Genomic DNA, 26741 nt, shown 5'->3' on the forward strand with positions numbered 1-26741 from the left:
ACAGGCTCCATGTTCCCCAGTCAATTATGAGATTTTGAAAACCCTGGCAAAATCTGTACATCACTAACCGTAGGGAGGAGAGAGTTTATTTATTTATTATGAAAGCATTAGTTTTAGAATGATGATACTCTAATGATTGTATGTATTTAATATAAGAATATTATATCTGAAAGTAACTTGAATAAACAAGCTCCTCTGGAGATGAAGCCAAGATGGGCGACTGCTTCGAGCATGGTGAAAAGCATTCTCGAGTCATGGAGATTTGTGAAAAGGCCAGAGACCAGACATCAGTGACCTACCTCCTGAATTAAAGGGCAGGAAGTCGCCTACGACTTGGTGCATCAAGGATGGCATTATTGCACAGGAGCATATTTCTTGGCTAACGACCAAGTAGATGTGAGAGCAAACCGAGAAGTCAGGTTCATGATCCAGTAAAAATGGAACATTACTCCAGTACAAGGTACCAGCTGGTGGAGCAGTCCACAACCCCCCCACCCCTACCCTCACCCCCTTCAGGGGTTCCTGACGTCCCCTTCTGCATCCACTACAATATACGTGTGCTATGCACAGAACCAGAATGACTGATAAAATTATGAAGCTCACCAACCTAGAGACTCGTAGGGGCCCCGACTTCTTGGAACGAGGAAAGGACCAAGACGCCTTGTCCTACATCATAGCGCCTAGCCAATGATGGCTCTCATAAATATGTTATTTATTATTGTGTCAGTCATCTTGAGATTGAGCAATAAAGAATAAGCCATGGTATGATATACCTATGTTATACCATGTATTCTGCTACGAAGCAGGATGTAAGAGGTTCTCTCTTGCTGTATAATCCACTGAGTCATTATCCACTGTTATTATGTCGTTTGTATATTATTCATAAAAATAAACCCAATAGGTTGAAGCTGTTGTGGCGACATATTTGGCCAGTTAGGAGGAGGGATGTAGTATCAGTTATACTTTCCATTTGCATTTCCAGATTCCCGCAAGGCCCTCTGTTCGTTATTCATGATACGAGCGAGGCAGGGTCAACATTTACTTCTGTGTGCTTTGCTGTCGAGTTGTGTTTGGTTCCACTTGTAACTACTAGGTTTTATGATAACCTCAAAGGCCGCTTATGATTTACAGTTCGGATTTTGTTTTGTATCTAATGAATATATAAATGCATAACTGCCACAAGTATTCAGGTTTTACATAATGAAAGAACTTTTCTTTTTCATGCTCGGGTTAAAAGTGTTGTGATCGGGATGAGTAAATAACATTAAAATCCTTCCTTTAAGGTCCAACCAATGTTGTGTCCTTTGTCATTTTGCAACCTCTGCAGAGTTTCTCGTTTAAGCTTTGAAATTTTTCCTTAGAGCATCGTGTTTGAGCTCTGAAATATTTCTTCCTCTTTTGTAACAAGAACAACATCATGAAAAGTCGTCAATTATGGAATTAATTTGCCACTGAAGTGCAAACTTTGAGGTAAAAGCAATCATGCATGCGACTGAATTAAATATTAGGAAATGTGTTGATGTTTCCAGAACACATCAGATGTACAATTTCGGCTTTACTGGGCCGCAAATTGCATATGCATAAACTTACCCTCCTTTTGCCCCAGGATGACATTGCCTCGTGGCATAAAACTTACGGAGCTTTTACAACTCACCTCACAAATGACAATGGGGGAGGGAGGAGAAGCATCTTCCGACTCCCCTTACAAAAGCGAAGCCGCCTCTGTGCCAGAAGGCTATCTACAAAAGATCCGAGGTACTTGTTTTCCCAAATCAAAATTCAATTCCCACTTTAGGGACTACGAATTAGTCCTTGGCAAAGACCATGCCAACAATTTTGTTGACAGATATCCTGTTTCATACTGCATGTATGTTAATGTTTTCTGGTGTTTAACGCCAACGGTGGGTTCATCTAGCTAGAACTACGTTAGACTGCAAGGATATTGTGCTGTATAAGGACAATAAAAGGACTAACACGAATAGCGATTCATTTCAAGAAGAAATCCTTTGAACTGAAGTTATCCGATGGGTCGTCTGTGGAATTTTTCTGGATGATTTCCCAGCATTGCAATGTGCATTACAATTTGCATTACGAGCAATAACTGTTATAGTTACTTTTCTTCCATTATTTTCGCTACAGTGTTTTTCGCTGAAGCTGAGTCATGTTGCATACGCAACAGTTTCTTCGATTTATGATCAAGACACGTCATGCACTTGAGAAAATGGGTGTGAATCATAGCATATATTGATTCATTCATTCTCACGCGAAACCAGCGTGACGCGATGTGTCTCTCTCTCTCACACACACCTAACGCGATATTCATCTCTCAAAGGAATGCTGCCGAGAGCGTGGCGCCTCAACATCCAAATCTCCTGGTTATGGCTGGTGGTCCGCCTTGTGTTCTGGATTTTCCTACATTCACGCAACACCAGCTGTGTCATTTGGTCAGTTTATGAAGTAGTTTGGGGACTGAATTAAAATAGGAATGGGAATGTCATTCGCTTATAATCTGGCGTTATTTTTCTTTTGGTTTGCTTTGGAATGGTCTGCTTGCGTATTTTACATTAAGAGTTAAATTCCCAGGGATTTGAACACCCGAAGGCACGCGCAGCCAGCTCATGCTCCCTTGAATAGATTGAAGGTTTGATGAATGGAATAGGAGCCTCAAAATTCGTTTTATAACAAACACTCTCTCTCTCTCTCTCTCTCTCTCTCTCTCATTGATATACCTCACATAGGCCTACCACTCCGATCTCTCTACAGGCCTCTGGTCCCTTTATATCGAGCGTCTCCCATTGTAAGCCCGGAAGGTATCACAGCTGCCAACCCCGCCCATCTCACGCCCACCCAGGCCGCCCATAAAGAGCCGCTGTGGCCAGACGGTATGGCCGCGCTATCCGAGATGGGCCGGCAGTGCCGCCCCTGCATTCTGCGGGGATCTCTGGCGAGATTTATAGGCCTTAAAGTACATGGATAATAGGCCTATTATCACTCAACGGATGTTATAAGTTGACAATTTGCATTCCCATCCCATTGGGCGACGTCAAATGGCGAAAGGAATCACACGGACTTGATTTATTGTAGATATAACTTTGGATCTCGGGAACCAGCTCCTCTTTTCTTCTCTTTTTCCCGCTTTATCGCCCCTGCTCGAAGGCCGACGGGCGAATGACGATGATAATGGCAGTGCGACGCCTTCCTTCTATCTCCATTTTTCTCTGGGACTTCCTTTTTTCACTCTGTCTCATAATCCTTCGATAACCCACGATTCGCTACCTACTTTGGTCAACTGATATATTATGTTGTATGTAGGCTATGTATGCGTGTATGTATGTATACATGGAGAATGTCATCGCACTTGGTACGTGATACTCATATGTTTCTCTCTCTCTCTCTCTCTCTCTCTCTCTCTCTCTCTCTCTCTCTTTATATATATATATATATATATATATATATATATATATATACGTATATATATATATATATATATATATATATATATATATACGTATATATATATAATATATGTGTGTGTGTGTGTGTGTGTGTGTATGTATGTATGTATGTATGTATAACTGAATCACGAAAGTTTGGAACGTGATAAATCCATGAATAAAGGTATAAGCCACGAAGGAAAAATATATATTCCGCATCTTGCTCTTAGCCCACAGATTTAAGCACCATCTCCGGTGCCAACATAAACAACAATGTTGCCATCATAGATGAACTAAATAATGTACAAATTAATAGTAAAAACGTGCTAGTAAGTTTTGACGCGCCTTCATTATTCACAACGGTGCCTATAGACGATTTGTTAGTTTTTAGCGGATATGTCAAAGAATAGGCAGCTGGATATACCCATTTTCCAAGCACACAGTAATAGAATTGATCAAAGTTTATTTAAAAGAATATAAATTTGAATGAAACGGGTAGTTTTACTCTCAAAATTTTCTTATGGCAATGGGTAACCGGGTAACCCTCTTCTATCTCATGTTCAGACATTTGTAGGTCACTCGCAATGTATTGTAGTTCACGTATGTTGAGGACTTATTCGGTGTTTGGTCAGGTAACGAAAATGTAGGTGGGAACTTATTTGATTAGTAAAATGAATGGGGTACCATCAATAAAGTTCACAATGGAAATGTAAGAAGATGGTTGCCTACGCTTTTTGGATTACCTAATACATAGAACTAATAATGCGTTCAAATGTAGTGTGTACGGGAAACACACCCATATTTCTGCCTATGTTCATTTTTATTCTGGTCACAACAATAAAGTTAAGAAGTCAGGTTCAGGAGAGCATTGCGTCAATGTAGCCCTTAATGCATTGATAATAACTAGAAACACAGGCAAGCAATTTCAATATCATAACTGTATTAGGAAATGCATTAAAAGCGGCGAAAAAGACGCTTTACGATAAACTTTTCTGACATCGTAATTTTCAGGTTGGAATTGATGATGTTTTTGTAAAGAACATTTCCGTTGAAAATGGTGTTCTACAGGGAGTGTAGTTCCTCTTTGGACGAGTCGGTTACATGCTCGACTACCGATATCAGGGTCTGGGTTCGATTTTCCGCTCTGCCAACGCTAAATCAGAGGATTTATTTCTGGTGATAGAAATTCATTTTTCGATGTGGTTCGGATCCCACAATGAGCTGTAGGTCCCGTTGCTAAGTAATCAATTGGTTCCTAGCCTCGTAAATATATCTAATCCTTCGGGCCAGCCCTAGGAGAGCTCTTAATTACGTCAGTGGTCTGGTAAAACTAAGATATACTTAACTTTTAACAGGGAAGCGTCCTTAGTGGCACACTGTTTACTTAAGCAATAAATTATGTTAGTAATAACCTACGAATTGGAATTAAAAGTAACTTGTATATGGATGATTTTGCCCTATATTATTCAGCATCTCCCATAAAACTTGCAGAGCGAATCATTAATAAAACCATAGTGTAAATGGATGAATGGGCCTCATCTGTAGGTTTTAGAATTCCATGTTTTTATATATATATATATATATATATATATATATATATATAGATATATAGTTGTTAGTATATATATATATATATATATATATATTATATATATATATATATATATATGAAAATAAAATGTGGAAAAAAGGTGAAGAAATAGATTTATTTCAAAATCTGAAGCCAGAGTATACCAAGTGGTCAAACTGCAATATTTGATTGGAAAGCCCACATAACGTACATGAAATAAAATGTAAAAGACCATTAAATCTAATTTAAGCAAAACTATCGAAACACTATTTGTGGGGAGCCGATAGACGTGCCCTTACTGTACCGTATAAGGCAACAGTGTTGGCAATCATGGATTGTGGAATCAAAATTTACGTCTCGGCATCAGACACATCGTTGAAAACGCTGGATCCAATTCACAACGAAGGCCCTGGAATACGTTAAGGAGCCTTTAGATCATCATCAAACTCATCTTTACAAGTTGAATGTGATGAACTAACCTCCCCCCCCCCTCTCTCTCTCTCTCTCTCTCTCTCTCTCTCTCTCTCTCTCTCTCTCTCTCTCTCTCTCTCTCTCTCTCTCTCTCTCCCAACTATGAAAAGTTCTCTGAGAATTGAGACAAGGGATGCTCAAAATACTATATATATATATATATATATATATATATATATATATATATATATATATATATATATATATATAATATATATATATATATATATATATATATATATATATATATATATATATATATATATATATATGAGATGGTATTTATAAACAGTCATCCACCACCTTGCACAATTAGATCTCAATTATATATATATATATATATATATATATATATGAGATGTATTTATAAACAGTCATCCACCACCTTTCACAATTAGATCTAGAAGACTGTTTGAGTCGCTGAATATCCAGTTACCTTCAATGATAAAATACCTTCTTGGACTATGAATAGAATGTGAATTTGCACCCTAAGTATTAATAAAAAAGTGACTCATATACATCCATAAAAATAATGAAAGAAACATAATTTAATTTAATAACATCATGATTTTCAAGGTTACAAACCAAAAAAATATCATTGTACATCAATTTAAGTTATGACTTCATAAGAAGTTACATATAATATTTGGGAAAACTGTAAGAACCCTCCCTGTCCACGTACTGTGGGGATTCGGGAAAATGCAGAGGCTGATAAAGCAGCCAGAGGAGCAGCCCACATGCCAAGATCAGAATTCATGATTATAAACACAGATACAAAAATGTATTATGAAGAAATGGCAAATGTATTGAATGTATAAACTGAAAGTAATAAATTAAAACAAATAAAACTTGGTGTTGGAAGATGAAGCTCACCTTACCAAAGTCATTTTTGACACATTTGACACACGGACACCTAATGATAATCCACAAAACCCTGTTCCTGAATACTCAGAATGTAGAGTCATGCTAATAACTAAACCTTTACTGTGTGATTGTTCAAACTATAAAAAGCGGCGATCATCAAGTTTTGGAAAAATTCGGTCAGTGAAATTCTGTCAGAGGCCGCAGCGTTTCCAATTAATCCAGTTATAAGCACCTCAGTGGTGTGATCGGTATGGTCTTGACCTGCCACTCGTTAGCCGCGAGTTCGATTTTCGGGCATTGCACTGAGGGGTTAGAGATATATATTTCTGGTGATAGAAGTTCACTCTCGACGTTGTTCGAAAGTCACGTCAAGCCGTTGGTCCCGTTGCTGAATAACCCCTGCTTTCCATGCAACGTAAAAACACCATACCATACCATAATCCAGTTATCAAGTTTTTGCAAAATTTTAATTGAATTAACAATATATGAAAACAAAGAAATATAAAAAACAAATCCTGTGGTCTGGCAAGACTATTTTAATGATAATAATTACAATCCCCCTCCCCCCAAACATTTCGTGCTTTTCAGCAGATTAAATGGAAAGAAATTTAGAGAAAAATCTTTGGAAATTGAAGCACTCTCAGTAGTATTACTTTTAAATGGAGCTTTGTGTAGCTACAGACTTGCTTTCCAGCTTAACAGCGGAATACTTCGGGTATATTAGAATCCTCCCGAGGCAGGGCTACACAACACCTGGCCAAAGACTGACAGGATGCATTGCATTACGGAGTCAGTGGAACCGTAAATCACAAATCTATCCAAAAGACCTAATGCTCTAAGACTTCTAATTCCCCCAAGACCTATGCTATGCAGTCCGTATGCAACGATCAGTTCATCTTGCTTTTTCATCTTTATCATATAATACTTTTACCACCTTCATTGAAAAGATTATTAACGGCATTTCATGTTCCATAGCAATATGTCTTTATGAGAGGAACTGGCACATTAAGAGGCGAAAGAGTAACACTGGGAGCCGTCGTTGGCCCGAGACATCGTTAGTACCACCGAATGTCCGCCGACTCCTCTTACATTTGGGCTTTCAGAGAACCTGATGCCCCAGACGCTTCAAGGCTGAGTCAGATGACACCATGATTGTCTTCTTTTCTTCAATGAATGTCTTCTTTTCTTCAATATAGTAGTAAGCATTCGTGTGATTGCTTATGGGTAACCTGAGGACAAACTGTGCTTCAGTTGATCTGAGAACCTGATTATGCTTCTGATCGTTCGAGGGAAAAATTCTTTGGGTATATATATAATATGTATATTATATATGTACACACACACACACACACACACACACACACACACACACACACACATATATATATATATATATATATATATATATATATATATATATATATATATATATATACCCAACGAATTTTTCCCTCAGAGGGAGAGGCTCCAGATGGTATTCTGTGCTCGGAATGTATCACTGGACTAGATTGTTACCTAATTGCTCTTACTCTCAAAGCTTGGTGCACAGCAGGCGATTGATGATCTGAAGCATAATTGAGTTCTCAGATGAACCGAAGCACAGTTTGTTGTTTGTACCTTGTTTTCAGGTTACTCGTAAGCATTCACACAAGAGAGAGAGAGAATGTTCACGCCAGCTTGCATCTGCATAAAGCTGATCTTTTCTATGAGAGTTACCTTGCAGAAATATACGTATATATATATATATTATATATATATTATATATATATATATATATATGTATATAGATATATATATCGATGTTATATAATAATATATATATACATATATATATATATATATATATATTGTATATTATGTATATGTATATATACTTAGACTAGCTGACAAACCTGGCATTGCCTGGGAAAACTCCAAATATATATATATATATATATATATATATATATATATATATATATATATATATATATATATTATGTATATATTTATATATATATATATATTTATATATATCTATATTCATATATGTATATATATATATATATATATATATATATATATATATGTATATATATATATAAATTTGATTTTAAATCACGAAGAAATAAAAAACGTAATTGTGCGGTGCCCTCTATCTGCAAGCATGTCACTAGGCTATTAAGCTCACATAAATACAAAAATATACTGTTTATTACCCAAAGCAGATAAACATAAAATAGAGTAAATTGATTAATAAGTCATAGTGATAAAACCCAAGCCTGCCCCACAAAGAAAACTATTTTGTTATCATTCCACTCTCCTGGCTAAGTATTCCCTCCCAGACTCAAAATGTCAATTGTTACATAGTATTAGTCAAGATAGAGAATCCCGTCTCTAATATCATGGAATAGAGCCCATCTGTAATAAAGATACATAACACAATATTAAGTAAAAAGATACACTTCACACTTTCTCTCTTTCAAAGGCAACTTTTTCTAAGTCATTTAAAATATGTGCCATACCTTTAACATGGGGTTTTCTCCCGACACCTGGCGTTTGCTCAACGACTTTTCCCCAAGTGCCTCGATCAGTCAGACCTGTGACATCCGTACAAACGAATGTACATACCCACCACACCCCAAACTGCTCCTGGCAACAGTATGGACAGCTCCAGCTTAAAAATGCATATGCATCAGATTCCTTCATTCAAGGAGGTCGTCTCTACAGCTCACTCTGTCTCCAAGCAAGGGCACACAATATGTAATTCACTAACACATCAATTCATACCTGTGAGATATATCCATATAAATATGCATATATGTTTATATATCTATATTATATATATACACACACATATATATATATATATATATTGTATAAGTAGCTGGCCATCCTGGCGCTACCCAAGATAACTTAGAAATGACAATCAGTAAACTCTCTCTCTCTCTCTCTCTCTCTCTCTCTCTCTCTCTCTCTCTCTCTCTCTCTCTCTCTCCCTTTGGTGCCAATCTTTTCCAGAGAGTAAGTTATATGAATACCAAAATAAGGTATGATAAAGTTATAAAATTATTAGGTTACTAAGTCTACGGGCAGAACCAGCCCCGTTTCAAGGAAGTCCTTCCCACCCCACCACCTTTGATGCCCTTTTGGACTAGTGATGTCTTACTCCCACAGTGCTGATTTGTAGACAGCAAGTCATATGTATATCAAATTTTGGGTGAAATTTCTTTATATATATATATATATATATATATATATATATATATATATATTATATATATATATATATATACGGCTGACCCGCGCTGTCCCACAAAACTGTAAATAACAATTGATTTACTCTGTCTCCCCCAACCCCTCTCTCTCTCTCTCTCTCTCTCTCTCTCTCTCTCTCTCTCTCTCTCTCTCTCTCTCTCTCTCTATATTTTCTACCCCTTCTCACCCCCATTCCTGTCGGGGCTAAACTTGGACTTGAAGGGCATCGGGAGTGTCTCTCTTCATCCCAATGACCACTAGTATCTGTTTCTTTCGTTTTTTTTTATATATGCCAGCCCCTACCCACAACCCCCTACAGTATTCTTTCCCAGATGCTAAGTTATATGTATACCAAGTTTGGTTCAAATTGTCTAATGCATGTCAAAGTGTATGTGGCACACATACATACATCCACTTATATATATATATATATATATATATATATATATATATATATATATATATATATATATATATATATATATATATATATGAAGCTTTGCCAACCTGGAGTGATTGGAGAAAGGAAGTGTAAGGATCACTTCCACATCCATACCTGAACAGCCGAGTTGTATATGAACCTCCCTTGATCGTGCAAAAAGCATGTTGGTGAGTGAAAGAAAGTTTTTGGAAAGTTCTGGATTCCCCCAAAATTTCTTTCACTCATCTTGATCTTTTTTGGACCAAATACACCAGTCCCCAGAGAGTCTTTCACACAATACAAGTGCTGTCCCCCAGCACGACCGCTCATTGTCCTCATTTCTGCACACACTAGCGTTCCATCTTTTGTTTCCTCTTCTTCAACAAATTAACTGTCATACATATATTCTCTTTTGTACCGCAGACACTTACATTCAAAACCCAAAGCATAGTATTTTATTCCTCCCCTCGTTGTTGCAAGGTCAGGAATGAGGATATGTCATTTGGGGGCATATCCTCACATCAAGAGGTCTGCTGTGTTTTATATATATATATATATATATATATATATATATCTCTAGCAGGCGATGAAAGCAACACTATAATATGTGTCCATATATATATATATATATATATATATATATATATATATATATATATATACACACATATTATAGTGTTGCTTTCATCGCCTGCTAGATATATCAAGGCCAAGAGGGGTATATTGTTAAGCAAAAGCTTTGAAAAGCATTGTGCGAAATTCCTCAAGATCCAATTTATGCGGTGACGTCGTTATAAGTCCCGTTAATTCACTCATTGCTTAGCAGTACTTAAGACAGGATTATGTTGAATCCCCTTCTTTGCTCACTTCCACCGTGACACAACACAGTCGCAGCGGTTTTTCACTGTTACGTAAACTGCGTTGGAAAATAATCCAGATTTTGAGCAATCACCGTTACACACACACACACATATGTATGTATGTTTGTATTTATATACATATACTTCCCTATTTCTGTTCCATATATATTGAGCATACTTAAGGTGTTTTTTCCCGTAGTGTAAAATAATGTTTATCTGTATTACTGAGAATAAAATGCTAATTTTGTAAGCATTGCATCTAATGCATTCTTTTCTGACAGATTCGTCATTTGACTGTGCCAGAGAGGTTGTGACATTCAGTGCTAATCTGTTAATACGCTGTTGGGCAACAACTTTGTCATATCATTATTTTCTGTCCTGCCGTCTCTTTTAGTGTTGTATTTTCTCTTATCTTTTACTGGGAAATAAAAAGACTTCAAAGTGCATTATCTCCTTTAAATATGAGAGTCTTAACTCGTCGCCTCCCCTCCCTGGTGTTGTCCTTTCTCTCTCTCTCTCTCTCTCTCTCTCCTCTCTCCTTGTGGGGTCGGAGGTGGAGAGTTGCAAGAGTATCACCTGACACTGAGGAACCGCTGTTGTGTGTGTCGTGGGTCGTCCTCCTCCTCCCCCTCCTGTAGCGCGTAAGTCTGGCGACATTTGGAAGACAACCACCACCACCGCCGCTGCCGTCAGATTATCCCCCTGGATTTAGCTCAGATTCACCAAAGGAGCGGCGGAGGGAGGCCGTGGAGATGGTGGAGGGCGTGGATATTTCTTGGCTGCGGTATTTAGTGCTGGTGCAGCTTTTCTGTCGTATTTCGTTCGCGGTGTTTTTTTAACTCATCATTTTTTTATTTCTGTAAGTCGCACTTTAGCGGTCATGTAGGGGGATGAGATCTTAGGTGTATAAAAATATGTTATAGCTTGTTCATATATTTAGCAAGACAACTGAAGCATTAAAAACGAGAGAGAGAACGATGAATGCCTGGGATCTGTTTGAGTTGTTTATATGTGACTTGTGACTTCGTCAGGGGAGTCCGAGCTTCGGTGATGTCCACTGCATTTGTACCGCTCGGTACGAGAAACAGAAAGAGGACGGTAGGTTTGTAAAAAAGAATATTGCCACTGTTAGTCACTGAAGAGTACCGTAGGGGGTTGGTACCCACAATGCACCTCGTGCGGCGTACTGTAGGAATCACTTCCAAGTTCTTTGCAGCATCCTTTCGGCCCCTAGCTGCAACCCCTTTCATTCCTCTTACTGTACCTCCTTTCATATTCTCTTTCTTCCATCTTACTTTCAACCCTCTGTTAACAATCGTTTCATAGTGCACCTACGATGTTTTCCTCCTGTTACATCTTTCAAACCTTTTACTCTCAATTTCTTTTCAGCGCTGGATGACCTCATAGGTCGCATCGCTTGGTCTTTGGCCAAAATTTCAGATATTCCATTGCATTCCATGCCACTGAACGGAGAGTGTTTTGAGATGAACTTTTGGGAAAGTGAAAGATTAGTAAAGGGATTGTTAATTTAGCTTTAGAAAGCAGTGAAGTAGAGAGGTGGAGAGGTATGTAGTATTCATATTTTTGCTAAGTATGTAGAACTGTGTCTGAAATTTGCAAGGGGATCACTAGGTGTGGTTAGATAAGGATTTTCGACGCGTTATTTTAAATCAGTGACCAATCTCATCTTCCAGTCTGAAGGATTTTTGTCCTCTTATCATTCTGTAGAAGAGACTATGGTCGTTATATCGATTTTGATTATAGCATGCCATCCGCTTTCTTTCGGGCTCGCTGGAAACGCTTTGCTTTGCAGTCCCATAGAAAGTGGTGAATTCAATGGCGAAGCAGACAATGCTTTGCTCTAAATTTCTTCAATCATGTAATTTGTCTCTCGTTTTTTAAAAGGCATTTTATGTATGGCATTCATTATGAGCGTTATTCATACACAGTCCTCTTGTACCAGTGTAGCCTGACTTACCCAAACAATACCAGTATAGAGGGTGTCCATAGAGTCCCAGTACCATTACAAGTATTTATTGCTTGTAATGGTACTGGGACTTTATGGACACCCTGTATAACGTCCAAGGTCCTCATCCAAAAATCTCTGTCGACGGTATTCTCGCAACACATGCGGTGGGTTGACGATTTGGGATGACACAGGCGTCGCGAGATCAGCGTCTCGCGGCCATAGAAGGATTGCGATGACGCAAACCAAAACGAAAAGCTGCAAAAAACAGTGTTTTTAGTGGGATGGCCTTAGTACTACTCCCTTGTTTCTTCAGTGGGTCATTAGTGGCTAGAGTTGGTCCTTGAGCAGACACCGAGTCTTTTTCATCTCGTAAGCATCGTGACGCGTTCATGTAGTGCAAGCGGCTGCTCGTTTCGGTAGCATGTCAGGGATAAAGGCGGGTGTTTTCTTGCCAGGTCTTCTTCTTCTTCAGCGGATGGAAGGAAGTGTGGGCTCCCCTTGGAGAGAAGCAGGTAGAAAGAGAGGAGTTACACTGGGTGGGATCAATGATTGTTTGCCTGAGGGATATCAGAAGGATTCGGGCGCCTCTCTTTTACCTAACTTTTGGGAGATGGACCATCAAGGATCAGGATTTGTTCACTTTCTCCAATTGCCAGGATTTAATTTTCTCAACCGTACGCAGTATGGTGTCCCTCAAAGGATTATGAGTATCAATGATGATTTCATAGTGGAATGCATCATGACTCTCTCTCTCTCTCTCTCTCTCTCTCTCTCTCTCTCTCTCTCTCTCTCTAATATATACATACAGTTCTATATTATCTATATGTATGTTTGTGTTACATATTATCTAAATGTATGTTTGTGTGTATGTATGATCCTCATACATACACACAATGAGTGACCAAGACATTCGACTTTTATTCAAAAATCATCTTCACGGTACCAAACAGTTTAAAGAAAACAACCATCACAAGAATGTGGCCAGAGATAACAATAGAAACGCGTTAACAGGCTACTTAAATATGCAAAAAACCTTCTCCAAAACAAAAACACACACAGTGGAAATATGGAATCATTATACAAATCACAGTACAAAATGTTGTTTATGAAATATCTAACAACTTGTTTTTCTTGTGAATCATTAAGACTATAACTTTTCGACAATTCATGCTTCTTAAAAAGACCATCGCTCCAGTTCATGTTACTAAAAGAATTATTGAGGCATCCATCTACCTATAATCTCTCATGCATTGATGAACTTTTAAAAAGTACTCCAGCAGAATTCCAGTCCATGTGTTGTTCAAAATCTCTATAACGTAACCAAAGGTGGCACTTGAACTGTTTGCAAAGCGTACTTTGTAGGTATACTGTGTGACTCTCTTGCTTAGTTCCTTACCAGATCGTCCAATGTAAGGTAAATTACAACTAGAGCAATTAATTTTGTACACTCCTCCTGTTGGCATTACTGGTTTATTGCAAAGCAATGACTTCTTGATGGATGCATGATTACTAAAAATGATTAATAAAAACATTTACTTTCAGACATTTTAGGCCACTTACAATCGATAAAAATTCATTTCGGTATAGCAAAACTACAATATTTTCAATTTCCAAATACTTGACCTTTCATTACTATAAAATGTTTTCTTGGCTTTTTGGAGGCAACTATCTATAAAGTTTAATGGGTAACATAGTTCTCCTGCAATTTCATAAAAGTTTGAATTTCCTCCTGTAAAATTCAGGGTCACAGATTCTGCATGCTCGCAAAAACATCCCAGAGAAGAGTGGTCGTTGTGCCTTAGGGTGATGGCTGAGAAATAACAAATAAAAAGCATTCACTGCTTTTGGTTTGTGAAATAATTTGAATTTAAAACCGTTATCGGTTCTCATAACAACAGTGTCGAGAAATGGTAGGGGTTTATTTTGTTCTATTGTTTCAATTTTACGGATGGAACCAGATCATTAGAAAATTCTAAAACCTCTCTAAAGGGTCCTAATCCAGAGGCCACAGGCATATTATGTTGTTGACGTATCTGTGACATTCCAAGTAAAGCTCGCCCTCGACTTGGGACTACCTTGACGTGGTGAGGGGTGCTCATAAACCCCTGTAGTTCGTTCTAAGATTCGAGTCAAAGGGCCATTATGGAATAAGTCTTGTGGAATTTTCCACTTGTGGTCAAATTTATTTGACCCGATAAATAGATTTGTATCTGATGCTAATAGTAGGAACTGTGGTAAGATCATCAACTACCCAATAATCTTTGGACTATAGGAGTATCAGATTGATTACTCAAGGGCATAACTATTCGGCAGAACTGGGCTATGGATCCTGGGGTGGCCTGGTTGCGGGGATAGGACATAGCATTCTGTCCGGTTTGCCTGTATGATAAGATTAGAGTGGGGACGATTGTATTCTTGTGATACTCTTAGTCCCAACAAGCAGGTTTTTTACTTACACTTGAGCCACCACAATTGTGTTGTGTCGCCTCCTCTGGGGTAGGGTTGGCAATGTACAGTTGGGAATCAGCTCCGTGAAAGACTGTGATATCTTTTAGATTTTCAGGCTTATCTATATATTTTTCTTTCTCACTTTGAATGGAGGATATCCTTTTTACCACAGATGATGACTAATACAACCTTATTGGAAATAGAGAATTCTCCAATGTTGATGACCTTGGATCTCAAGATATGATACCAGCCTGTACTTCAGAATCTGCTGAAAGGGCCAATCAGTTGGTGGAAACTCTAGAACCATTTATTTGCCCAAGTATTAAGCCTGAAGAAGCTCAGTTTACCTCATTCATTAAGTCTCTTCCTTTAGATATGATATTTGAAATAAAAAATGAGGAATTTAGCAAATTTGGAATTAAGAAAATTGGATTAAAATTGGCAGCCTCGTTTTAGTCTTGGCAGTCTTGAATAACCCTTCTAGATTATAAACAAGTTTTGGGTGCCTCCTCTGAATATAATAAATCCAGAGAGAATAATTATTAACAAAAAGGACCCCTTCTAATCTGACAGTATATTATCCAAAAAAAACTAACAACAAAGAAATAAGTAAAAACTCGGTGTCAACGACCTTCAAGCCAGTAAAATGGTTTATAGTAACAGTTAAAAAAAAGCTGGGTAGCTTAATATCATTCTTCAGGTATTTGAAATATCAGATAGGAGGCATAAGCAATTCTAGAATTACACACTTTGGACAAAACAGTTTTTTAATCCATGGTGAATAGATGGAACAGACAGCCATGATATACGACTGGAGGATTGCCCCAGAAGGTAAGATCAAAGAAGTCAAGCCTCACTTCAGTTTTAGCTGTGCCAAAGGTGTAATTTTGCACAAAGATTTATATGAATTTTCAGAAGAGACCTTGTAACCCCAGCACTTCAGTGTTTCAACTGTTGGTTATGGTCATTCATCCCAGGTGTGTACAAGAACTAAGCTTTGTGGTACATGTTGTCTCCCAAAGCTTGGTGATTGTTCAGGGCACTTGAATTGCATAAACTGTAAGGAGGACATAGTGTTAGAGATAAGAATTGTGAATCTTACAAGGATGAACAGAAAGCTATGCTTAAAGCCCATGCAGAGGACGTAAGTGTGTGATATAAAGAGAAACTTATGGCTATGATGACGTAATGACACTCAGCAAAATCCTATTAGTATCCAGTCTACACTGCAAATGATAGGTGTGCAGATCCATTTGCAAAAAATATACAGTACACACTCTTTATCTACCACCTAGTGAAGTCTTCCTTATCCAACATCTACCTCATCCCTTTGTGTTCCATCATAAAAAGTGAAAACATGGGAATCGTCAACATAGGGGAGTGTACACATTTTCACTTTCAAACAGGCACATTGTCTGCAATTGACCTATCTGCTATATGTAGACTTGTCAATTTTAATTGGAGAGTGACCAATGATAGATTTCCCAGCGAACATTTTCCATAGTAATGAATGTAGCTTCAAATCCTACATCTTCAAGGCTACCTAATGGAACATTGGTAAAGTACATTGGACAGCATTCCAGGAACACAGCTCAAGAGATGATTTAGCTGATGACTTTTCCTCCATAGGTGATGCTCTTGATTTTTCAATATAGTTATATTTTTGGCTGGTCTTCAATCAATACCTAGGACTTTAGGCATATTTATCTGCTGACCAGTTCCTTGGTGGACTCGTAAATGTCAGGAAACTCATAGAACTGTGAGATCAGCTTTCACCAGGTAGCACAGACGATAATGTTAATATTGCCGTATTGAATTTCGAAAAGTAAGGGCTCCTCTCCACAAGGAAATTAAAAAGGCATGAAAGGAATCTTGGACAATTCTCTTGTCACTAAATTCAAAAACATCCATGACTTTAGTCTGAGAGAGAATTAGAAAAATAGCAGGCAAATTTACTCCTTGTCAACTTCCAGTGATCAAGATCAATGGTAGTGAAGTAACAGATACCCAGTTAGCAGCAAATGAGTTTGCTATTCATTCTGCTAATGTTGCAAAGAAAAATGTTGACAGACCCTATTCAGCTCAAAGAAGGCTAATGGAACAAGTCGAAATTGTTGTTAATACATCAAGGAATGAACAATGCAATGTGCCTTTTGCTATGAGAAAATTTGAATCAGCCTTAAGTAAATGTAATGAAGCAGATCTGACTGGAGGATACAACATATTCAGTGATTGAGCATACCCTTGATATAATGTTATTGCTACTGTTTTTTGATATGTCAATTGTCCTGACTTACATCTTGAGGCTACCATTTATTTTAGGACAATTAACTCAAGACTAGCCTATGTATAACAATTCAAACCTTGGCATAGGCTAATACAAGTATACCCCATAGGCCTGTTATAATCTCCTAGGGCTCTTCTTAGCTGGAACTGGTACTTGACAGAGATGGGTGAATCTTCATATTTATAGTTATTCCTAGTTGTATTCCTTCCATAATTGTTCCTTCTAGAACTGCTTCATTTACTGGTTCTTATACCATCCTCAACTGGTATCATGTAATACAAGATTTCATATAGGACAGCAATCTTGTGCCAAGAAGCAGGCAGTCCCAAGCCTAGGCTATACTGTACTCATGCCTAACTTAACTTACACTGCACCGTTAGCTTGGCTTTACATGCATAGCATAGGTAGCATTTACCTCAAGAACTGACATATTCATAAACTTATGGGAGAATATCGCACATCTTAGCCTACAGACAGAGGTACAATTGCAACCACATGCAAGTTCAATGTGGTGAAACGCATGTAACATTACCACAACAATTCTTGGTAATTCGTTCTTACATCAGGTAAAAATACAAAAGAACACTACTGTTATGACAACACTTACAATATAAACTAAAACAAGGCATACCTTTCACAAGGGAAAAATCTGGCATTTTAAATGAAAACAAAGGGAGCTACATAACTTTCCCCTCTTGTGTCGTCGTGCACGTCTTGAACAGTGTGATTTGAGCTTAAGCAACTACACACTTAGTTACATTTAAGCACTTACATAAGTGCACTCAATTCTGTAATCACACTCGATCATAGACAACCTCAACCTCGAGCAGTTATTAACATCTGATAAAATGATAACCAATTTGTTTGTCCAGTCCACTAGTTATGAAGGATATTCCCTTTAATTTCAATGAAGGATTTCCAGCATTACACCGAAAATACCAGATCTTTCATACTAAGCCTTATTAACAGAATTTTCTGAGGACATATCTTCCCTAAGCATTGTTAAAATTACTGCCATTCGTGAAACCAGGGAGAGTTAAGTGTGGTAAATATCTGTCGCCTGCTTAGTGTGGTTTTCCGAAGTATGGACTCGACAACTGGTATGTTGGACCGAATGGAATCTTCCATCTGTGAAGTTTTTGCTAACAAACAGCATCATATCAGTTTCTTTGATCTTGAGAAGGCATATAATACATGGAGATATGGCATTCTGAGGGTCCTAGATGAATGTAACTTGAGTGGCAGTTTGCCATTTTTTTATTAAGGCTTTAAAAATAATAGGTTATTTCAGGTTCAGGTTAGAGCAACAATGTCAGATGTATTCAGCCAAGAAGGAGTGCCACAAGAAGTGTTATGAGCGTAACCTTGTTTGCCTCAGCAGTCAATGGGGTATCCAAAATAATGCCCCCTGATGTAAATTATACCATTTTTGCTGATGACCTTTCAGTATCTTCTGCAGCAACAAGGATGGCAATGGCTGAATGCTGCTTTCAGCTGTGCATCGTTTATATAATAAATAGGCTGAGATGAATGGTTTTGCATTTTCAGCTAGTAAAGCAGTAATCATTCACTTTTGCCATATAAGGGGATTCCAGCTTGATCCAGATCTGTTCATACATGGGCAGAGAATTCCATGTGTTGGTGAAACAAGATTTCTTGGGTTGAATTTTGATAGCAAGCTGACTTAGATTCCACAGCTAAAGTATATCAACACAAAATGCTTGAAAGCAATGAAATGTATTGAAAGTTCTGTCCCACACTTCGTGGGGTGCAGACCAAACTCAGATGCTGAGACTACAAAGCTTTAGTCTTTTCATAATTAACATAGGGGGGTGAAGTCTACACCTCAGCAAAGCCTAATAGCCTGGAAATGCTTAATATAATCAATTATAGAGGAATATGATCAGCTGTAGGAGCATTTAAATCATTGCCCATTGCGAGCATGTTTATAGATGCTGGTGAGATGCCTCTGAATCTGCATTATCAACGTCTGCTGGATAGGAGGTGGTCAGGTTTCAGAGGTTCCTTGTATTAGAAATGAATGGCATTGGCAAGTCTATGAAAATCACCCCAAGCAACCCCAACCATTTGCTTTTGGAGTAAAATTTACAACCCGTGAATTAAACATCCCCAGGACAGCGATTTTATCAGCTAGTCATTTGGTTAGTTCCTTGTAATATGATAAATCACTAGCAGTTTTCATGGATGGCTCCAAGTAAATTGCTGGCATCGACTTTGGAGTGGCCTTCCCTGTTGTAGAAAGAAGTGGATTATCATGTGTTGCATCTGTTTTTACGGTAGAACTGCATGCAAGTTGAAAGGCCTTAAAGGAAATTTTAACTTATAATGGAATGTTTTACTTTATATTGTGATTTTATAAGTGTTCTTTGGTCGTTAGAATCTTTTAACATTTTGCTTTTAGTGAGAAGTGTAGAAATGGATTTTGGCTGGGTCCCTTCCTGTTTTGGGGTGGTTGGGAACAAGTAAGCTGATCACCATGCTAAGTCAGCAGTCACCTTGCCAAAACCAAGAAGATGTCTACTACCATATTGGGAGGTATATCCTTTAAGTAGGTCAAAAAATAAAAAGCTTTGGCAGTCCCTTTGGGAAAATATTGCAACGAATAAAAAAAATGCGCAGTTTTACGTCATTAGTGTGTCCTTGGCCATATCCCTATGTAACCAGGAGACAGTAAACGATGCTGTGTAGGCTTAGAATTGGACATACAAGACTCACTCAAGGGTTCTTAATGTCAGACGAAAATCCTCCATTGAGAAATGACTGTATTGTGCCCTTGACTGTGAGACATTTGCTGGTCGAGTGTCCCAGTCCTGGGAATCTTAAGTTCCTGTCTTGGGGACGAAACAGGGATGAACATTTTATCTTTGCAACGATTCTCGGGGAGGATTGTCTTATATAGCATTTATGTACCTCTGTTAGGGAGGCGGCCTCCTCAACAAATTTGGTAATCATAAATCAATCAAACACTCAATCTAAAGTTCTGAATTAGTTGTGAGATATATTTGATATTAATATCTGTTTGTTAGTACAACCAAGTTTTCGTGTTTTATGCCGCTTTTGATAGATTGTCTAATGTACAAGCAAAATATTTCAATTTCTTGCCTGTTTTCCTAACTATACCTATTTCATCGTCAATATATTTACGGATATATACGGTACCCTCTTAGAAATGGAATTGATTTGCATTAGCAGAAATATTAGCAGGTTTCCTGTACAGAATGAAATTAAACTCATTACACTTTTGTGTAGTAGGAGTAGGCTATACAAAAATGGGAGTCTGTCATCATTCCCAGTTTCCCTGGATAATTTCTTTGATGGGACGATTTCATATATCAAAGATTCTAGATTTGTGGACGACAAAATACGGGAAAGACTCGAGGGGAAGATTTTGACAGAGACCCTGAATGTCAAACGGTGCCGATATATATATATATATATATATATATATATATATATATAATATATATATATATATATATATATATATATATATTAAATTTCTGACTCACATGGAGATCATACCCAGGTCTTCTAACTGAAAGGCATGGGAGTTACCAACTGAACCACACTGCCCTTTCAATTGAAAAACGTGTCCGCTATCCCGATGTACGTCTAAAAATCTTTTTGTTACATACGTGATTTTGTGTTGTTTACTTCTTTGTATATATGTGTGTGTATATATATATATATATATATATATATATATATATATATATATATATATATATATATATATATATATATATATATATATATATATATAATGGATCTGCGGTAGAATCTCTCTCTCTCTCTCTCTCTCTCTCTCTCTCTCTCTCTCTCTCAAGAATGGAATCATACATAGTCTTCTCCCCACCTCACCTCCTTTTCTTCTCTTCTTTCCAACTCACCCTGACTGTCATTGTTGATAACATGGCCTCACCAACACCTGTAAAATCCCCCGCCAATCCCCAAAAGGGATTACGTCTTGGCCTCTCAAAGAAGGTTATAAGAATTTTAATTTGTCGCCTTTCAGCGAGCTCATCTGCCTGTGAAAAGATGCTGGATATTACGAGAGAGAGAGAGAGAGAGAGAGAGAGAGAGAGAGAGAGAGAGAGAGAGAGAGAGAGAGAGAGAGAGAGATTTTATTCTCTACATTTCCTCTTCTCTGCCATATGGTATTGTAGTTGATTCGTTTTAGCCCAGGTATTATTGTCATTCTGCTCTATGTTGTAGTATATATAGTTACGTATGATGTACATGGTGTTTATTTTCTTTCTTTGAATGAGGCCTCATTAATTCTCTGAAAAGGTTCTGGTATTTTCTTAAGAAAATTTTCTTAAGATAATTTTCCTTCTTGTATCCATTTTCATAACCGTTTTCTGTCTTCGATGCAGTTTAGTGATTGGAATTGCTCGCAAAGTCTCGCATGTTATTAGCAGTTTAATAAGATTTTTTCTATTTCATAACGATTTTGTTTCTGAGAAGTCCACCAGTCTGTGGAAAGGGTTGACATTCATTTGTGACTTGATATTCATGTAGATTTTTATTCTTTTAAGATTATCGGGACTGAAACTTTCATTAATTTGTGTGGAAATCATAGCAGTACTGAGTCGTTTTTCGTATTGTGACAATACAAAGAATAGTTCAGTTATTTGCAGCAACTTACGAACTCTTATATTACCGCTCACGGTTCAGATTAGTACTTTTGTAGTGGACAGCTGAATTAAGATATCCAGTCTTTACCAAAGCAATAAAAAGTATACAACTAGACAATACAGAGGCTGCATTTAGTATCGAGTATACAACCACAAACCCTATAAAAATGTAAATAATCTGTTATTCAGAAATAACTGAATAATAACTGTTTCTTCTTTTCCTAGGGCATTTTTATCGTGTTCATTTAAATAGTTTTAACAGTAAGCTTTTGTGTGTGTAATTCAAATGAAATCTGTGTAGAACCCTCAATGAGACGTTAAAATTGCCAGAAAAATGTATATGTGGAACTTATAACGTCTGTAACTAGGACGGTTCAAGTTTGTCACGGTCGTTAAAAAAAAAACACATTTCCATGAATAGTTCAGGTGTCAGTGAACTCTCCCTTGTATTGTTATCTACCTCTCAAAATAGAACACACTGTTATTTCATTGAAGACTATGCAGTAGGTTAGCATTTGGCCTCACTTATCGAATGGAACAAATTGTTATTTCATGATAACTTCAGAGTTAGGGATGTGGCGTTTCTGCATAAAGTGCATTAATTACGTGGAGATGTAATTGCATTCCATGAAACTGCCAAAATTTAATGAAGACAAGAGGAAGTTCTCATCTTGGCAAGATTAGGAAAGATCAACATTTGTTTTGTTATTTTATGAATATATCAAAGTCCAGCTAGACAGTCAACAGCAACTGCAATCACCAAGTTCAACTTCAAATTATAAAGACAGCCTCAAGTAGCAGAATCAGCTTCTCAAACTAACTTGGTGTGTAAAATTGTCATGCGAGTGTGATAAATAACTGGAGTCGTGAAATGACTGTTTCTTTAATTTTGAGAGGTGAAGCCAAGTGGTAAACTGCATTGTCTCAGCCATATAATTTGTTTCCTTTTGAGAGGTGAAACCAAATGCCAATCTCTGAATTTGTCATGAAATGAGAGTTTGTTCCATTTTGAGAGGTGTAATCAAATGCTAACGTATTGCATTGTCTTGAAGTCTTCAAGCCCTATTCAGTATAAGGTCTACCATCTGCTCATCTTTTTCATATTTATGATAGTTAGCTTTACCTAATAAGGAATGGTTTTCACATATGTTCACGACTCAGCTAACAACATAATTAACTTTGTTTTCCGATGGCTAGCAGATGGTTAATTTCACTGACCTTTAGCTTCATTTACGCGGGGCTGCTTTTTTTTTTTTTTTTTTTTTTTTTATTAAAGTCCCTGTGTTTGAATAGGTAATATTTTAGTAGTGTTATAATAAAAATGAATTTTGTTTCTTCTTGGGAACTGGCTACAAATCACCTGTGTAATGACTCTGTGAAACGTTCTTACTGTTAGACAGACTATAACCAGGATAGAACTTACGTATTATTTAGAGGCTTGCAGGTTTAAAACAAGTCTGTAAATTTCTTGCCGGGTCAGGTAAGAAAGAGCAACATATGTCAGGATAGATTAAGAGAAGACTGTTAAGATGCATGTCCGTATTACTATAACTTGCGGTGCTCTGCGACAGGTTAAGTTTGCCAGGTGGGGTACAGCGCTCTAGGTTAGATTATGTTAAGGGACCAAGATGCATTCCCACACAGGAACGTAGCTTTTCCATTTGTGGTCTTCCATTACTGATAGACTTTGAAGCTGTGTAGTGGGTTGACTTATCATTACTGATGGATATAAATGTCAGATTCGTCAGTCACATCAAAGCTGTCAGTAAAAACTCCATCTATTATTTGCACTCTATTATTGATTTACAAATAACATTTCCTCTGGTAGAAACTATGTAAGAACTTTTATATATAAACAAAATTTTTATATACATATATTTATAGATATTTTTATATGAAATTTATTTAAAATTAAATTTTTTCTATTTATTTCGGTGTCAATTACCCGGATGTTGTGACGCCAGATCTAATAGACACAATCAAGCAATCATTGTAGAAAGTAACTTTTGGAGGTATTGCAGGTCGCGATCTGGAGGTCTGTGACAGGTTACTATAGGTGAAGCCTCCGCATGCATTGTCATGATTGATGTTCATTTTTTCTTCTTATTCCTCAAGATTTCATATTTGGTGCAAACTCCTTGCCTTTATATATGATTTTCTAATGAGGAAGTTAGCAGCATTTTTTTCTTAGTAGGTACTCAATCCAATGTGAGGTAACAAAGCATAATATTTTCACATTCTTTCCTTCCTTAACTTAGATTTTTATTTCTTTTGCAGTTGTACGTCTCTCTCTCTCTCTCTCTCTCTCTCTCTCTCTCTCTCTCTCTCTCAAGATGTACTTCGCAGAGTCCATTTAGTCTATGTTAGTGGAGAATGGAGTTTGAATTCCCCCTTCAAAAACATAATTCAGTTCTTAAATTCACTTTTATTTGAATGATGAAATGAGACGATCCAAGACAAAGTTTTTCTAGCCTCCACGACAGAAGTGTTGTGTTATATTGTTAACAATTCACGTTGAAACTTGAGTATCATGAGCGCTGTTTGATGCTTTGTTATACTTTCAGTTAATCTTAGTCTTTTTCCATTTATTAAAGGATGGTTCATTTATGTCCGGATCTTTTTAAGGTTTTTTTTTTTAGTTTTTCATTTTCATTTTGGTATGCAGTTATTTTTTAAAATTGCTTGAAGAAGATTCCAACGTAATTAATCGTGATGATTTCAGGTTTTTACAGTTTTGTTTTAGGATCTGACTAGCTGTGAACCTCAGGCACATCTAAACCGCCTGCATATGAATTGAAAACATTGTTGTCGACACTTTTGTCGGTTGGATCATATCAACAATAATATTTTTTATGCTTTAGTACTAAAGGAATCGCAAACAACAGTGTTCTCAAGCTATCTGCAGACCGACTAAACGCGGCTTATTACACTCCAGGATTATAAATAACAAGGCGTGATCCGACCTCCAGCTTACTCTGGACGCGTACAAGATTTTCCCCTCATGCATAAGTTGTAAACATTATATTCCTAACTTAATCTGAAGTAGTCTTATTAATACTCATACTTACTACTGCTCATACGACCAACATTACAAATACCCGAAAGAGTACGTGGGGAGGAAAAAGTTGGAAACCCCTGCTCTAGGGGTCAACTATAACTATGGATAGTTTGGTGACATGGACCCTGGGAGCTCAGGTGGACCTCTGGCATTCTGTTTGACCTCCCAACGCCTGAGGATGATTGATCGTCGGCCTCGAATGTTTTGACTGGATGTTCTTATCAGTGAGTGTCAGCCCAAACGAATGATTGGCATACGTGATGTAATGCCAGGCTTTCAATGACACCCCATAACAGTCGCTGCAAATTTTGTCTTAATCTAATAGCAATAAGCAATCACGGGACATTTCCGATAGTTGCATTTATGGAGACCTTCTCTACCGCACAAGTCACCTTTCGGCTGAAAATAAAAAAAAAAGAAGTTTGTTCCTTATTCGAATTAAAATGACATTTTCATAGGTCATAACGTCCCCACCTGTCAACGTTTAGTTTAGATATTGTGTGAGAGTGACTGACAACCACTCTCGACGCAGGTAAGGTTTTGTTGCAGTTTGTAGCTGTCAGTCCTGTCGAGTCGGTTGCCTCCAGGTTACCTGATACTCGGGCACATTATAGTCCTTGCTTCTATTACTCGACAACCCACATCACTCGAGGCCGACGCCGCCCGCGCAAAGGGCCGCCTCTCTATCCTACAGAAGTACGAGTCTCTCTCTCTCTCTCTCTCTCTCTCTCTCTCTCTCTCTCTCTCTTTTCTATCCTATATCTGTTTACGTCGTTCACGCCATATCCTTTATTTAATTTTACATATGGTTTTAACAATAAACAGATAAGAGCAAGATGTACTACATCTCTTTAGACTTCGGATGTGAGTGTGTCCTAGCCGGCATTAATGACGTTCTTAGATTCGCATTAAATGTGAGCAAGAAGCCGTTTGCTGAATCACTATGGCCTGAAGCTTTCGGGGTGAATGAATGACGCAATTGCTGGCTTGAATCATTCATCACTAATACAAGAGACGAATGAAAGAGAGGGCCTCACTCATGAGTGATGCAGTCCTCCGTGATTGGGTCGAGGCCGAATCGTTGATTGGCGATCATTTTTCGATTCGTTTTTATTTTGGCTGCGGAGTGAACATAGTTGGAATGTTGTGCAACGACCGGATTGAAATGTATTTTTCCAAGAATTTATGTGTTTGGTGTTTATTTACCTAATTTGATTTAGTGCCATAGGCAATTCCAATGTTGTTTCATGATGCCATAATGGATTTTCCTTTCTGCCAATATCAACCCAAATCAGTCAATCAATTCGCGCCTTTATTCATACTGTATTTTTTTCTGGTTACAGGTGAGTTCATTGTGACTGCTCATCGACTTCAATGTAAGTTCGACGCACAAGACATTTTTAAATATTTGGCCTTTTTTTTCAGAGTCACTTTTTCCATGTGCATCTGTATTTAGACACTAAG

The 26741-nt window shown here is 37.6% G+C and overlaps 1 long non-coding RNA gene across 2 annotated transcripts in view; it reads left to right on the forward strand.

Annotated features, from left to right (window-relative positions):
- Positions 1-26741, forward strand: part of LOC135207233 (uncharacterized) — a 617900-nt gene that overhangs the window by 202924 nt on the left and 388235 nt on the right. Inside the window, exon 3 of one of the 2 annotated variants that reach the window (XR_010312936.1) lies at positions 26621-26653. The exons of the other annotated variant lie outside the window; for it this stretch is intronic. This is a non-coding gene — a long non-coding RNA (uncharacterized LOC135207233). The remainder of the gene's footprint in view (positions 1-26620; positions 26654-26741) is intronic. 2 annotated transcript variants of the gene reach the window in all.

Source organism: Macrobrachium nipponense, chromosome 32 (assembly GCF_015104395.2).
Source record: "Macrobrachium nipponense isolate FS-2020 chromosome 32, ASM1510439v2, whole genome shotgun sequence".
Classification (NCBI taxonomy): Eukaryota; Metazoa; Arthropoda; class Malacostraca; order Decapoda; family Palaemonidae; genus Macrobrachium; species Macrobrachium nipponense.